Source organism: Rousettus aegyptiacus, unplaced genomic scaffold (genome assembly GCF_014176215.1).
Source record: "Rousettus aegyptiacus isolate mRouAeg1 unplaced genomic scaffold, mRouAeg1.p scaffold_m13_p_13, whole genome shotgun sequence".
NCBI lineage: Eukaryota > Metazoa > Chordata > Mammalia > Chiroptera > Pteropodidae > Rousettus > Rousettus aegyptiacus.
In genome coordinates this window covers 69591740-69597127 of record NW_023416288.1, presented here as the reverse complement: position 1 = coordinate 69597127, position 5388 = coordinate 69591740, and the positions used below count along the sequence as shown (strand labels likewise).

General features: G+C 33.0%; 1 pseudogene; it reads left to right on the top strand.

The window, feature by feature from the left end:
• The first annotated feature begins 1216 nt into the window (after positions 1 to 1216).
• On the top strand, positions 1217 to 1335 carry LOC118610942 (annotated as a pseudogene).
• Positions 1336 to 5388: the final 4053 nt, after the last annotated feature.

Genomic DNA, 5388 nt, shown 5'->3' with positions numbered 1-5388 from the left:
AAAAGAATTTCACTTAGGCTTTACACTTTATATAGGTGATAATTTTGGAGATTCTAAGGGGACAGTATAATAAGGTCAAGAGACAAATATCTGCCTTATTAGCTCCTGGGCAGCCATTTCCGTCCTGTTTTATTTTTCTTTGATTTGATTTAAAAAATGTGTTCCATTCATAATACCAAGTTAAAATCTCTTCAACTTTTTTATTTCCCTATTAATGACAAATCTTTATATTTTGGTGTGGTAGGCAGAAATTGCCCCTGATCAGCATTCCCAGTGTCACTTGTATGGTTAAATTATGTTATATGAAAAAAAAAAAAAAAACCCTTTGAATATGTAAGGTTGCTAATCAACCAGCCATAAAGCAGGATATTACCTGGATTATTGAGCTGAACCCTTAAAAGTAGAAGAGAAAGTCAGAAAAGAAATCAGTGAGATGTGGTAGAAGGGGATATCGGAGAGATTGTAAGTGTGAAAAGGACCTACTGTTGCTTACTTGAAATGGAAAGTCATATGGAAAATGTGAGAAGGGAATGAATTCTGCTTATAACCTATGACTGTAGAATTGAAGCCAGAGTCCCAGATGAGAACAACACTGATACCTTGATTTCAGCCACATTAGATCTTAAGCAGGCTGTGCTGGACTTTTATCCTACAGAAATTGAAATAATGATAAATACATGTCATTTCAAGATGCTAATTTGTTTTACAGCAATAGAAAACTAATACAAATGTCAATGATTGGAAATAGGCTTTTAATTTTAGTGAAGAGAGCATAATGACAACTCTCACCTAATGATTTTAATATTCTCAGTTATGTAAAAAGTGAGATCTTTGCCTGAGAATTAGGAGGAAAATGTAAATGAATAAGATCAAAGCCCAATAATTTGTCCATGCTCATTAAATGTCAAGCAGATAGTGAGGTGTCTCTTCAGCTAAACACCAAGATTGTCTTATTCCTATTAATGAATTTGTGTGACTACAGATAGTTGTATTTGTGCAATGGCATGATAATCTGTTGCTCTGGTTAGGGTGGTTAGAACACAGCAGGCTGGACACAGGCTGGACCAAACCGCCTTCATAAGAACTGGAAAAACACATTACAGATTTGGAATGATGGAAATATAAAAAACTCAGTAATTATGACAAATTCAGTCCTATTATGGGTGAACTGGTAAACAGAAAGCATCTACAGGAACATTGAAAAAAATATAAATTGGTCTATGACCATGCTATCCTGAATACACCTGATCCCGTCTGATCTTAGAAGTTAAGCAGGGTCAGGCCTCGTTAGTACCTGGATAGGAGACCATCTAGGAAGACCAGGTGCTGTAGGTGTTAAAAAAAAAAAAAAATATATATATATATATATAAAAATTGATTTAAGAAGGCATAGATAGATGGAAGATGGAGAGGACAATGAAAAGACTTGAACTTTGTGATGCCTATTTAAAAAAAAAGCAAAGTTAATATAAAGTAAATAAAAGGATTTTGACAACATACATTTCATTTTTGACTTTTTTGAGTTCTTTTTTTTATTGGTTTCATGTATACAGTACATTGGTTAGACATTTATACAGTTTATAAAATGATGCCCCCAATTATTCTATCACCCATATGGTTCTAACACATAGTCATTACAATACTACTGACTGCATTCCCTATGCCGTACTCCACATCCCTGTGACCATCTTTTATCTACTAATTTGTACCTCTTTAATCCACAATGAATGTAAAAAAGGTTCAAATAATGAGTCATATACTGATGTTTTAGTTAAAATATAACTTATCTGTCTTATAATTTATTAACTATAAATATATTCAGAATATTTTAGCTAAAGGTTAATTGTAAGGAAAATCAATAATTACTACTGTAATTATTTCTCCCTACACTTTAATTATTAAGAAAAAATTTTAAAAATTTCTCTAGATTTAAGGTGACCATCAATGTATTATCCAAACTAGGACATTTAAGAAATAATGTGCTGAAAACAATTGGCAGAACTAATTGACTTATTCAGAGATAAAGTGGGACTATTTAGGCAAATAGCCATTCTATCTACAAAATCTTAAATATCTGTTATAATTACTTGGTGAAAATGAGAAAAAGCAAAATCAGAGTTATCTAACATACAGCTTCCTATTTTTTGAATTGTTTTAAAAACATTCCCAGCACCCTCTACCTTCATTAAAAATCAGAGACCATGATTATAATCAGGTATCATAGAAAAAATTGTCTTGTTTTTAAAGTAAATGAAAGGTAGTGGGGAGCATAAGAAAGAATTCTGTGAAAATCCCAGCTCAGCATTATCTTTTCTTCATTTTTTACATCAGCTCGTCTACGTCTTCCTAGAAAACGTCTTTGACTCCAGCAGATCAGTGTGCTGGACCTGGAATGTGTGAGATCTCAGAGCTTCCTGGAATCTAATAGGACAGCAAGTGTAGACATATTTTCCCTTCTCTGCTATGAATACAAATGTAACAGTTAAAGCTCAAAAATGTTAGAAAGGAACGAATCATTGGTTAACCTGAGACCTCAGAGATAAACTGTTCTTAGCGGAGTGAATTAGAAGCTCAACAAGTTTTCTGTCTCTTTCCTGGCTCTAGAGCAAAGAGATGGCATGAAGACCAGACAGGTAACAGTCTTTTTTCTTGTGTCTGGACAGGCATTAGCCACCTATCTGACGAACAAAGTCAGCTATAGATCACTGTCTAGTGCACCATTCAGCTACCACAAAACACAATATAAGTCACCCAACATCAGGACCTAATTACCATAGCTCAAAGTAACTAAAATAAAATATATTTAAAAAATAAATGCAATTCCATGTTTTTTCTCTAGTCTGTAGCTGGAGCATGAGGGAATCACAATATCATGTCTGTGTTCCCCATCTTGTTTTGGATTCAATTGAGATTAACAAAGAAATGCAAATGGGGACCAAAATATTACTTATTTTACTAAAAACGCTGATATTAATGGATAAAGTTTAGATGTGCAGCAAAAATAATCATGCTAATGCTAAAACCCCAGATTAGACAAACTTCCCTACATACTCAGTTCGATGAATGGACTTTACATGAGTCTGTCTCTGTTAAAGTAAGGGTGACCAGAATGTATTCTTCCTGTATGCATCCAATTTTTAAGGTGAAAGAGGATGGAGAAAACTGAGTTACCCATGCCAGTTATATCCAATATTCAGTGATCAGGTGACTCATTCTATTTGTATAATGAAAGAATAATAGGGCAAAGGGTTAAGGGCATTAAGGGAAAATTCATCCCAGATATGTGGACAACACCTTATCCCAGCATCCCATTGCCACCTCAATCCTAACATTTAATAATTAGCAAACTAGATATTGAAATAATAAAATATTATGTTTAAAAATGCCTTAAATAATTAAAGATATGTTTAATAATAAAGTCACTGTACTTATAAACCCTATAGAAAGACAAATACTTGATTTTAATAATAGTAAGACATAACTCGAATAAGGTTATAAGTTTTATTTGCAGTATGACAATTCAAATGTAGCAGCTTAAAACTGTATCCATTTATTATCTCACAACTGCCCTCCCAGCACCACTCATGGTAGCTTTATGATTTCTGAGAAGGTTGAGGGACCAGTGAGACTTCCGCTTTAAAGGACAGAATGATTGAGTTCCAGGCAAGGATTAGGGCCCCTGCAACAAATCAGTCAACATCAGTAGATTATTTACTAAAGTTTAAAATATTTTGTATGTATTCTTTAGTTTTTACCAAATGCCTTTTTTCTGTTTCAAGATTCTATCCAAGACAGCACATTACCTTTAGCTGCAATGTCTGGTAAGTTCCTCTAGAATATGAGCATTTTTTTGACTTCCTTTGATTTTGATTGTTTTGACAGTTTTGAGTATGGATCAGATATTTTGTAGAATATTCCTCGATCAGAATTTTTCTGATGATCTTTTTCATGGTTAGACTGGGGTTATAGATTGTTGGAAGGAAGACAACAGAGGTAAGGTTCCAGTCTCATCACATATCAGGTGTACGTGCAATCAAAATGATTTAGCACTGTTGTTGAACTTAATCACCTAATTGAGATAATGTTTGTCAGATTTCTCCACTGTAAAGTGATTGTCTCCCTCACCCCCCTTTCACACTTTACACTTCAAAAGGAAGTCACCATGAACAACTCACACACAAAAAATGAGTTATGCTCCATCTCTGAGGGAGGAGTACCTACATAAATTATTTGGAATTCTTCTGCTAAGGATGTTTGCTTATCTCCTTTATTTACCTATTTATTAAATTATTTCTATCAATATGGGCTCATGAATATTTATTTTATACTTTGGGTTATAATCCATTACTACATCATTTATTTTGTTCCTCAGAACAGTCTAGCTTTGATTATTGGGAGTACTTTCAGTTGGCAACCATGTCCCTTGACATAACTCTATAATTGTGCTTTCGTTCTTAGCACTTTCTTACTATTTGGCAATACAAGATTTTCCAGGATCATCTTATGTGCTCTCCATTCATTTCCAAAGTTACTTAGGTCAACACCATTTCAGTCTGCCCTCTTAGATGAAGGTGTATAAAACTTTTGTAATACAGAAATATACATTTGTCACAGTCCACGTTCCATTCTGGAGTCCCCTATCCTCTAGATGACTTCTTAAAATTTACATACAGTATAATTCAACTCTGTGTGTTGTTAAGTTCTATGGGTTTTGACAGATTTATAATGTCTCATATCCATCATCACAAGAGTTTCACCACCCATTGTGATTAAGACTATGGCTGCTATAAACATTCACAAATAAGTTTTTTTTTGTACAAATATATGTTTTAAAATCAGTTGGGTAGATATGAAGAATGACGATTGTTGTATTTTATATTAGGCGTATTTTCCTGTTGCTTTACATCTTCACCAGCAATTGATATTGTGAGGTTTTGTACTTTAGCTATTCTAATAGGTCTTTATTCATATTGATAACTTATTATTTGAATTTGCAATTACCTCAAGTCAAATTATTTCACGTTTGTTTTCCATCCATATATCTTCTTTGCTGTCACATCTGTGCAGATCTTTTATATATTTTTAATTTTTTATAGTTGTATTTCAGGAGTTCATAGTATATTTTGGATATGGGTCTGATATGTGATTTTCAAATATTTCTTCCAGTAGTGACTGTCTTTTCATTCTCTTAATAGAGTTTTTCACAGAGAAAAGGATTTAAATTTTAATAACATCCAATTTACCAGTTTTTCATTCATGAATTGCGCTTTTGTTATTATACCTAAAAACTTATCCTCAAACCTAAATTCATGTAAACATTCTCCTATATTTTCTTTTAAAATATTTATAGTTTTTCTTTTTAAGTGATATGGTCTATATTGCTTAATT